This window comes from Eupeodes corollae, chromosome 3 (genome assembly GCF_945859685.1).
Source record: "Eupeodes corollae chromosome 3, idEupCoro1.1, whole genome shotgun sequence".
Lineage (NCBI taxonomy): Eukaryota > Metazoa > Arthropoda > Insecta > Diptera > Syrphidae > Eupeodes > Eupeodes corollae.
The window spans coordinates 51,071,015-51,083,019 of NC_079149.1; the positions used below are offsets into that span (position 1 = coordinate 51,071,015).

The 12,005-nt window shown below is 29.2% G+C and overlaps 1 protein-coding gene across 2 annotated transcripts in view; it reads right to left on the bottom strand.

Annotated features, from left to right (window-relative positions):
* The window catches only part of LOC129951835 (insulin-like growth factor-binding protein complex acid labile subunit), a 35,135-nt gene that overhangs the window by 9,774 nt on the left and 13,356 nt on the right, over positions 1 to 12,005 (bottom strand). The window contains exon 1 of one of the 2 annotated variants that reach the window (XM_056064184.1): positions 1,083 to 1,107. The exons of the other annotated variant lie outside the window; for it this stretch is intronic. The gene's annotated coding sequence lies outside the window, so the exon portion shown is untranslated. Of the gene's footprint in view, positions 1 to 1,082; positions 1,108 to 12,005 lie in introns of those variants that run through there. 2 annotated transcript variants of the gene reach the window in all.

Consider the following 12,005-nt stretch of genomic DNA (forward strand, 5'->3'; position numbering starts at 1 on the left):
TCAGAACTGTGTGGAATGAAATGAAACGTTTTATATTTAAAAAACGTTGGAAAATATTGAAAACTTAGTTCAAAAGTTAGTGTTCTGTACCACAAACAGCGCCTTTTTTATAAACATCAACTCTTCATCGGCCTCAATGGTTCAACATTTCAAGGCTATAGGCTGGGGGATCTTTTTCCGTGCATCCAATCTTTTGTCTTGGTATTTTTGACGTCAATCTTACAAAAAATCCAGGTTTTTGACTTCAGGTCTGAACGCAACATGACAAAAAATCGACAAAAAAAATGGTTTTTTCAGTTATTGACGATTTTAACCCTCATTGGTTTCTTCATATGCTCTTCTATTTTTGGATGGGGATGCCCTTCTTTGCTTTGCTTAATAATCTACGAGCAATCATACCTACGGCAATAGTTCTTAAGAAATTTTTTTGTCAAGATGAATGTAGGACAACTTGGCTTTTTTCGGTGGTATCTTAAATATTTTTGAGTTTTTTTGGATGATGTCCATAACATCTTTTTCCGTGCTCTTTAAAATAAGCTTTATATCGTGAATATAGGAAGAAATATAATTTCTTTCGAAAATATATTAGTTAATTACTGAAAAGTATGGAAGAGTAGAAATTCCTAGGATTTGCACTTTTGGTGTTACTTTGTCCAATATGGTGTTATAAGAGCACTACAAAAAGACATTCATTCGGTCCATGCTGGATTTCCTTTTATGCTTCATAGCCTATGCCACAATGGATCTTTACTGCATGAACTTCCCAAACCGCCATCAATTGGATGCTTCGATTTTGTATTTTGGGCCTACTTTGTGAGAAAGCACCGATTTGATGCCAACAATCCATAAAGTATTTAAAAACTTAAAGAAAATATAATGTGAGCAATCCTTAAGTCCGAAGCCATCAAGAAGGCCTTGGAGTATTGGAGTGGGAGAATGTAGTATGAATAAAGCAAGGAAAGGCTTGCATTTGACTCACCCTTACATACAAACTGAATCTTTGACAACTTTCCCCATTTAAAGGGAAAAACCTCATTTTAAAGTAAAATATCAAATATATTATGAAACATAAAATGACTTACTACGATTTTATTAAGAAAACTATTGTGACTAAAATTTGTATTTCTAAAATTTGATAAATTTAATCTTCGATTCTAGGAAACACAATAATGTGACGGTGACGAATTAAAAATGAGAACTAGATGTTTATGGAATCATATGTGAATTGTATATTATTATATCAGCAAGGGCAAAATTATGGGAAAATCGTGCTAATCTGTAAAACAATTAATTTCAAACAAAAAGAAAGAAAAAACGGAAACTTACAATTCGCGATAGGTCGCTAAATAAAATAAATGTTTGCACACGAGCCTCCTCCGCACACCAACTTAAAATTTCAAAACTAAAGTTACAAAATAACAATATAATAATAACTGTATGTCACCTATTAAAGCAAAAAATTGTGCAGTATGTGCGCTAAAAGTCGTAATTTTATCATTTAAACAATTTAAAAAAATGAACAAAACAAACAAAACTAAACTAAACTTACTCTAGTAAAACATTCATAAAGTGCATTGAAATAATATCTTCTATGAATGAACTGAAGACTAACAACTGACGCGACGTCGACGTCGACGTAGGCTTGTAACGTTTTTATTGTTATAATAGTTAAATAAGTCTCACACAATACTAATGACATTAATTTGGTGTGATTCCTCAGCTCAGCGCTTATTTTCGTTTCATATTTCATTAAATTATTTCAAAGCTCGTGTTTATTATTTTTTGTTGTTGTTTTCTTTGTTTTTTTTTAAATAATTTTTGCTGACCTGAGCTCTTAGGCGAAATTGTCACGAAGTAAATATTTGTATTGAAAATTCGAAAGAAAGAAATGCGAAACTAACTGAGTCAATTTTTAATTTACGGATATGAATATGTATCATATTTCAGATACAGTTCTGATTTTTTTAATTCGGCTCAGTCACTGAAAAGTATTCTTATGATTTTTCTTTTTAATGCGGTTCACTTCCTTCACATATCACAATATATCGGTGTTTTGGGAAAAATCTAAATTAATATGTTTTTGAGTTAGATTTCATGTTATGAAAAACTTAAATAAAAATATATCGAAGACAGTTTAAAAACAAAAACTTAATTTTACAATTAATTGCATGATTATACATTTCAATATCTTTGTCTTATGCCTGGAATCACCGTGTCAAATTTTAAAAAGTGTTTATTTGTTTTATTCCAAAACCTATTTTAATCAAAATAACTACAATTAACGGCAGTTGTGTACCTATGTATATATTCATATTTTCGTGTGACTTCCGGCCGTATATTATTATTATATGCTGTATGTAATGTAATGACCAAATATTGTGAGGGCTCTTATTGCTCTTGATAGTTTTTCGGTTCGTAAATGTCGCAAATTTAAGCTTTACTCCGAAAAATCTGAATTAAATAAAACAATAAAGTAAAGATGGGATTCAACCCACATTGAAACCTCTATGTCCGTTTGTGAATATTTCTAAGGCTTAAACAAAATATTAATAACAACATTTTGTGTGAACAACATTATCTGTTAGTTGTTGTTTTTATTTTTTTTGGTTTAGGTTTAAATAACTAAAAGCAAGCAACAATATTTGATAATTCGATTTCAATAACTAATTTGATCGGATGTTACATTTTTGGTCGAAAGCTAGTTTGTATCAATTTAAGATAAAATTTAGTTTCAAGGCAATGTCCTTATTTTTTGCCATATTTTTTGTAAAAATACTGTTACTTAGATTTTTCTCAAAATTTTACCAGATGTTAAAAACGGTATTCTGCGTTGTAAAATATTTGAAGTGATTACGAACTATTTTTTCAGTTTTTTTTATTTAGTATAAATAAATATGCACGACTTTACCGAATGAACTTGCTTCTGTATTAAAAGAGTCTCTTTCAAAATAGAGTCGGTTTTAAAATAGTAAGAGCGTTATTCAGAGCTTGTGCATAACTAACAATTCATCAAAACCAATTCATGAGTTCCTGAGAAAATGTAAAAAAAAATAAAAATTCAAAAAGCTTTCTAAAGCAATATGAAAATATATTTTCTTTATTGGAAGGGGATAAGTTAGTACAAAAATGTTCAGAGAAAATCTAATAAAATTTTATCGGTTTGAGGATATTCGAATTTTTGACAAAAAAAATTGTATGGGGACTACTGTTATTTTTAGTTTTAATAAATATCAAAAACGCCTTACGCGATTCTGCTTAAAACTTTAACTTGTAAGTAACTCAATCGACCAAATGATTTTGTCTGTAGGGGCGAGAACAGACAGACATACTATCTAATCACCTGTATAAAAAAAAAGTATTTAATGTCGACGACTCTACGGGTTTCTAAGATATGGCTGGCAAAAACAGGTATTAATAACGAACTGATATACTCGAAACGTAGAGAAATATAAAAGTTTTTTAAAATTTCAAAAATTGGACCGATTAATTACCAGCTCGAATATGATACGTACAAAATAATTAGATTTATATTTTTAACATCTGGTAAGTTATGAAGAAAACAATTGGCAATTTATTTACCTTCTACAAGTTGATAAAAATTGATTTTCGATTTGAATAAATAATATCATTAAAATTATTTCACCCTACACAAAATATTCTTCTTAAGATTTTTTTTAAAATTGACTCCCAAACAAAAATAGTTTTAACTGATTTGCCTTTTCTAATATTAAGGTTCTTTGAATGACAATTTGACTTATTAAAAAAATATCCCTCAAGGCATCTTATAAAAATAACCTAAAAATAAAGTTTACTTATTATGATAAGACAAAAGAATTTTTTAATAGAGTCTTTCTAGATAAACCCAAACAGACGAACAGGATTTACCTATATGTCTTAAGACTATTGTTATGTTAGGAAAAGTTTGTGACTTTTAAATTATTCTGTACATTACTCAGCATAGTAGCAAATAAATTATGAATCTGTGAGCGAGGATTAAAAAGGCTTGTCATTAATTATTGGTCAATTATTTCACATGAAAGTAGTACCCTAGGCGTGATGGTTAGTATAGGACTGTCATGCCAATTGACAAAACCTCCAAGAGTTATTCTTGTCATAAAAAGAGCTCTCTCAAGTAAGCCGTTTGGATTCAGCTTAAAATTGTAGGTTCCCTCAATCCCTGACAAAATTACTCGCACACAGGAATGGTTAAGATTTGTAAACAATTAGGCCCTAGTTTCTCAACAAACTGTTGCGTCACATAATCTATAATTTTATTTTAAGAGAAACGCATTAAACAAACATGCCACAATGCAAAATATATATTCAAAATAAGTTCAAAAATAAAGAGTGTGTCCATTCGGTATGTGACAATTCACAAAGTATTACAAGGATGCACATTTTCCTCCAAACGGTAAAAATAACCCTCGTTCAATTCAAGCTCAGCCTCAGGTCAAGTACCTACCTCAGCAAAATGATTTTGTCAAAAATAAACACCAATCTTAAATAAAAATAAAAAAAATACTAATTACAAGTTTAAAAAACAATTAGATTCTTAGTTTTAAAATCACACTACAATTTACAGCGAAAACAATGCTAGACTTTTACATCAAAAGACAACTTCACTTATTAAACTAAATTATAAACTAAACAAACTTCAAAAAAAGTTCAAACCAAAATATGTTCCAAGTTTTCATAGTAAGCATAAATTGTACCTAATGCTTCATAGGTTATCAATTTTTTTCAAAGTAAAATTCCCTCATCACAATCACAAACAAAACATTTCGAAAGATTTGATAAGGAGAGAAGATTTTGTATTGAATTCAAAGATTTTAAATCTTTTACATATATTCTTTTTATGACGAAACATTTTGGTGATAAGACTTCAAGTTTTAGGAGATAACAACTCAGGTAAAAATAAAGTCAACAAAAACGTAAACATTCTTTGACGTGATAAGAAAATTTTATCAAATCATAATATAATAATAGAAACTAGACGAATAATGTGCCCTTATCAAACATACAAAGGGAAACTTCATCAAACTACTTACTCGTAAGTAAGACTTTCAATTCGAATCGATTTGAAATGATTAATTGAATTTGATACATTGTCGTATTTCTTCAAGTTTAATACCCTAATAACAGAATATTTAATCTAAGCCCACGTATTGTCTCTATCTGTATACAAACATTTATTTGTTTCGAAACTAGATCATCTGTCACACCCTCAAATTATATTGTTTAACTCAAACTATGTAAACAATAATATTGTTTTGAACTTGACTTACTTATTGTTAGACCAATTACGTGTAAATTGTCCAGAACTATTGATCAATTGTGAGTGATTCTTTTATCTCAACAGACACAAGTCAGAGATGTCAACCTCCACAGAAGGCATGGCCTGATGGGCTTGGTCATGGATCATCAGCTTTTCATAGTCTTTTTATCATTGTTAAAAACTGTCAACACTAAAAAGTGCAAGCTTTGGGTTTTTATGGTCATCTCAGTGTGCAACATTTTCATGACCATTAATCGGTTGAACTTGACTGAGTTCGTATACGTATCTAAACTTTTTAAATTAGAAAATTTCTAAACTGCAATTGTAATGCAAATTTGTATCTAATCGGGGATACGGTCGATTGGGTTGAATTTAAAAGACAATTTTCATTTTATTGTATAGGTACATTATATTGTGAAACTTTGAACGACATTGGTGGACAAATTGAATAAACTTAGTTAAGCTTAAGCTTTTTCTTGGTTCTCATATTAAATACAAAATTTCATTTCATTTCAAAACCGACAGTTAAACATTTTACAACCAGGTTTTCTATGTTCATCTAAAAAATTATATCAAAGGATTAAGCCAACTACGTATAGAACCCAAGTGGTTGCTTTTTAAATCGTAGATTATTTTAGAACTATTCCGTTCAAAATCTTATTAGAAAGTCAATATTATATCTCTTCGGAACAGATTGACTCGCTTTATACTTAAACACTTTAGGAAATATTGAAAACCAGTCAGTAAGCCCTTTCAATTTAATTGCTTCAGCTTTTGAAGACAAACGACCATCTGACCCGCAACTTGGGTCTCAAATCAGTCAAATTGGAAAGCTATTTTTGGCGAAAATTCATCGCGGCAACTACGTTATCAAACAAAATGAGGGGCGGCTTATTTAGTGGTAGTGATGTTGGACCATTTTTTGTTTCAAAAACGAGGCTGAGAACTATAATTCGGTCAACAGTAGAAGTAACAGAACCTTGTTAATCTTTTTCACTTCAAATTTCCAAATGGTGTTGCCAGCCATCTTACCTATGTCTGTTGGCTACCTTGGTTCTGTGATTTCAATCCTTTGGTTCATTCAGCACTTCAAGAACTTAAGGCAAATATCATCCTATTAATAAGTGAGTTCTGAAAATCACTTATACCAACTTACAATTATTGATAGTTCCCGGAGTATTGGAACATAGTGATGAAAATATTTTCTTGAAATTTTTCCTTACATAAGCAATGTTAAATTTTGCTGTTATAACATTGGTTTGAGATTGACGGAAAATAGGTTATCAAGATTTTTTAAATCCAAAATTCTCACCAAATTCTAAACTGCTGCTGTAAAGGACTATGGTCCTACCTATACTCACTTATGAATCCGAAATTTGGAGGCTCAGCGAAAGACGTTTTACCGGCCTTGGAGAGAAATCTTACAGAGAATAGTTGGCCCCATTTGTGAATATAGACAATTATGGAGAAGGTATAACAATGAGTTAAATACACGGCATTTACTGCGAAGATGATAGATTCACGGTTGGCACGCAGTGCACATGAGCAAAGAATAATACTCCTAGAAAGTCAGTAGGGAAAGATGACGTAGACCAGGACGCCCGGAGCAACTTAATGGCGTCGGACATCAGTCGGGAAAGATGGAGAAGCAATTTGAGCGATGCCAAGAACAAATCCCGTTTGTTGCAACGAAAACGGAATCATTGGGTAGGCCGATGAAGTAACCAATCTTATCCGGAAACGATTCAAACACTAAAACCCAATATCATCCAATCACGCCGTGAGCTCTCAAGATCACTTATGGCCAATAGTGGATTAGTCAATTTTACAATTGATACTCGTAGTTTCCAGAATATTTGAGGAAACAAATCTTTTTCTCTCTCTCTCTTTTATGTTTCCTTCACTCAAACATTGGAAACGTAAATGATGTTCAAAAGTTCCCTTCAAAAAATTATGCAGAAAAATTTGGCTATTATAACATTAGTATTGAGTTCCAGTAATATCTTTGTTAAGAGATATTTAGAAACAAAATTTAGAGGGACGAAAATGTTCTTTCTTGGAAAATGAAAAGTACCGAGAAGATTACAACTTTTAAAAATCGTGTTGGTGTACATTTTTACAAATGATCAATTAGGAGGCATCAAAAACAAATATTTCCAAAACAATTTAGACAATTGTTTTTGTTAGTGCAATGATGTTACCATCTTTACCTAATTGTCAGGCATACATTTTTTTTTAAAAAGTTTGTCTTAATTTTTTTTAAATACGATCAACTGTTTAAGAGAAAGAATGAAAAAAGTGTATGTAAGAAAAAATATTTGTTTTTTGAAATGTCTTAGCTTTTAACTACCTATATAGTTGTCTAATCTTCAAAAACCAAAATGTTTAGGACATGTTTTAGTACTGCCATTTTTTCTGCAACCGAATTTTTTTTAATTACAAATCATAATTTTAGTTAATTCGTCTAAAGCTAGATAAACTGTTTATGTAATTGGCTCCAGAAAATTAAAGATGGTGTTAAAATATCTGGATTGAACCTAGAGGAACTCAGATTTTAAAGACTTTTTGCGGCCCATAACTTGCGATGAGGAAACTGTATGTTATGAGACTTTTTAAACAATGTTTAAAACACCAAAAACTTTTCAATGTCCCTACTTTTAATGTGCTAAAAATAATCGTAAAACACGAAGTTCTTGTACAGCTAATGGAAAGTGCACTATGGCATATGTGAAACATATTCAACATAGTGTGTAATAAATCACTTCTTCATTTTTATTTTGTTTACTCTTGAAGATTTAAATGATCTTGTTCTGTAATAATTCAATAAAATAGTATTTTCATTAACAAACAAAATATAATGAGTTTGAATGTATATTAAAGGTTAGTATATATATTGAAATAGTGAAACATTATTGAGGTAATGTATATTTTACATAAGCACAAATTAAATTAAAAACGTTTTTCACTTCAACAGCTTATTATTAATATTAGATTAGGAACCCACTAGTTTTATATTGTTATATTACATTATACTTTATTCTCAAAATCCATTTAAACTGCATTCCGAGTCATAACTCATCACGAACAATAAAAACAGCTGGTTATAAATATTTGTCAAAGCTTTAACATGCAATCCGCTAATTGTTTATTATACTGAAGTTTTTCTTATCAGATATAATTATTTCAATAAGCAGCTGAAAACAATAATAAATGATTTTTCGAAAAAGCATCTAAAAATTATAATTACAGTTAAATTTAACTAAAATAACTATGAGAAATTATATTCAAGTTCTGTTTTTATTGTCAAAAGTGTTGATAATACCTAATAAGCAAAAAAGAAAACATCTTTTTCTGTTGTTGTAGGAATTAATGTTTTCGGATTTAAGGGCTCAAAACCTACAAAAACAGTTGTTGAAACTACACTTAGTAAACATTTGTATGTAAAGCATGCAAGTATAAATATTCTTGTGACCAAAATCCATACAAAACCTCTTAAAAGTTCTGTTTTCTAGTTATGAGTTCAATTTATTATTTTAGTTTAAGTTTTAGCTTAGTTTATAAAGTGATAATTTTGCAATATGGTTTGCCCATATAATAAATGTCACATTGCACTTAAACACACATTTTATAATTCTTTTTTATATTTCTAATAAAAATTCCTATAAATATAAAAGACACAAGACACATCATCCTCTTAATAATACATAAGTCAAGAAACTATGTTTATGTCATATATTTTATTAGTCGTAAAAATAAAACACACCGCAAGGAATTTATTTTTTTTTTAAGTTTAATGTTTTAAAAATTCTGTGATGTGAAACATTTTTATTCATTTTTTTAAATGACTTGAATGAGAGAGAAAAAGTAAATTTTTCATTTAATCCAATTAGTAGGAGATATGTTAGGTGTGTGATTTTTAATAGTCAGAAATTATTTAAGGGACATAATTTTTCAAAATAAATCGTATGTTTTGTTAATAAAACTTTAAATAAAATGAATACATTATTCAAGCATAAGTAGTTCAAAGAGCAGTCGGTACGACTTGACTTCTGACTCTTTGTAGATTCATCAAATTAATAAAAATAAGCTATTTAGGTGATTAACATTACGTTTCTTAGTAAGATTTCAGTTCTGAAGATGTTAAACATTTTGATACATTCAGTTTTATTTTTTTTAAATCAACGTTACTATTTTTTGTAAACCGTCACAGTATGCAAACAATTCTTGAATTTGTGAATTTCTTAAGGTCAAATTAAAACAACATTGTTGTGGCGATTTCTAAGATTTTTAATAGCTTCAGTTCAAATCCAACTTGAATCAATCTATTACGTCATGTTTTTTAGATACCAACTTTTTAAAATTCGAAAAAAAAAATCATTTAGGCTTCGTGAGGATATTTTAATACATGATGTAGTTTTTATCAGTAAAATTCATGATGATTTTCGAAATCTACGATACCTAACAATGTAATGTTCCGTTCAAAAAATTTCAGAAAGCATGAGTGTTTAAAGTAAATCTTTACCTGCCACCCATTAATCATAAACGCTGAGGAATTTTCGTTAAATTGGTTCTTAACAGAAACACACCACAAGACGGTATTAAGCAATTTTCTATCTAATTAACTTCCCATGTGAAGTTATTGTAATTGATCCGATTTGTCGAATTGTGTGTACGTATGTTCGCAAATTTTGTTTATCGTCCAAATAAATTTTGTTATACAGATACTAATGCAGAAAGGACTCCAAAACAATGAGTTTGTGGTTTTTTTACCATAACCATTTTTATAAATGAAAAAAAAAAAACAATTTTGAGAAAAATAGAGTGAACAGTTTTCTTACAAAAAATAAAAACCTAAAGAAAAAACAATACTGAAACTTGGAAAACAAATTTTTCGACTCAAATATCATTTCAAAAAAAAAAGGTTTCACACTAATTTTAACTCTCGAAAAATATTTTTTTCGATACTCAGTATTTTTTGTATATAAAAATCCAACAGTCATTTTTTTCATAAAAAAAATAGTATGCAAATCCGGTTTAAATTGATGTTTGGTTCTCGATATCTCTTGAACAATAAAATATATTGACTTTAAAGTAATTTTATTAATCCAATTTTGAAAAATTGGTTTTCGACTAAAAATATTTCGACTAAAAATATTATTGTTTATTTTTATATTTTGAAGAGTAATTCAACTGACGATTTTTTTAACAAAACACGAAAACCTACAAACTTTTAAGCAAGACGAATCGACAGACGGGATGAAAAGCTATAAGTGTGGGTCGCATCCCAGCCTCTTTTTTAGTTTTTGTAATGTATTGGAAAAAATATAAAAATAATTTTGAAATAACTACTTTGTGATTTTAATTATAGGAAAGTAATAAAAGATAGTTAAAAACTTAAATCGTTTAAAAATTTGATTTAATCTTTTTAGCTGGATACTATGTTTTTTATTCAAAATCTACATTTTAATATCTTTTAGTTTTTTTTTTTAAGTCAGAATACAAGTTTTATTTCTGAAAAGTATATCTTTTCACAGAAGTTATTATTATCAATACTTTATTCTGTCCAAAAATTTTAGCAAATCGATAAATATTTTTTTAATTTCAGGTATGCACATGAAAATGGTATTCTACTTATACAAAATAATTTTTAAAAAGATTGCTTCACCAAAATAAACTTAAAATTACACAGACTTGACCTTATTTAAAAAAAATGGATAAAAATTCAATCATTTTCTTTTTAAATAGCTTTTGAATTACGAAATATAATTTTATTTTAAACGTTACTAAAATAATAATTTTAGAAATTGCAGACATTTTTGCTTGAAAAACCTCCCAATATCTATTTTTTTTAGAATTCTTCTCTTGAAGTATTGAAAAAGCTCTCAAAACCTGTTTTCCTTTACTCAAAGCAATCTTTCATTCCCGACATTAATCTACTCTCTAAGTTATCTATTACGTTGGACCTTCAAAGTTTCAATGGGTATTTTGCTACTTTTAGTTCGGTGCCTTAAGCCCAGCTACGACAATTAAGCCCGTCAGTTAGAAGCTGCCGTCGCTTTCTAAGACGCAGAGGATAGCTATCGGCACTACATAAAATAAACAACAATGATGTGGAACAATATTTTTTTTTGAAAATTATATACGTAGTCGTGCCATAAGTTCTGTTACAAGTATAACACACCATAAGATAAGAATAATGTATTCATTGTTGTTTATTTATTTGCTCATAATACAAGTTAAATTAAGAAAATAGTTTTACCCAAAAAGACTGACCTTAGCTTAAATGAAAGCCCTTAAACGTTGTGGACTTTGCTCTGTTTCTGTTGATATGTTTGACACTGCTTTCGTTAACTCTATCTTAAGAGTTTAAAAATTCCTGTAATATATCTTCGATGTACGCTCACAATTTCCGACCACCAAAATTAAACTTATGGATTAAAATATGGACTTCCCAAGAGCCAATCTTAAGCTTCTTTAAAACTTACTATTTTTCCCCAAGACAATTTCGTACTGTCTTTGTTTTTTTTTACTTATCAGAATTTTGTTGAAGAATTCATCTTTCTCCATTGAAAAGAGTATTTGTTAAACAATTTACCAAACAATCTACCACTTCTATGCAGCATAACTTGTGAACCGTTATCACATTGTTCCAAAAACTTGTCTCAGGTGAGACTTTGTTTAAATTGAGACTTTCAATCAAATCATTACATAAGGGTGTTGATAATTAATG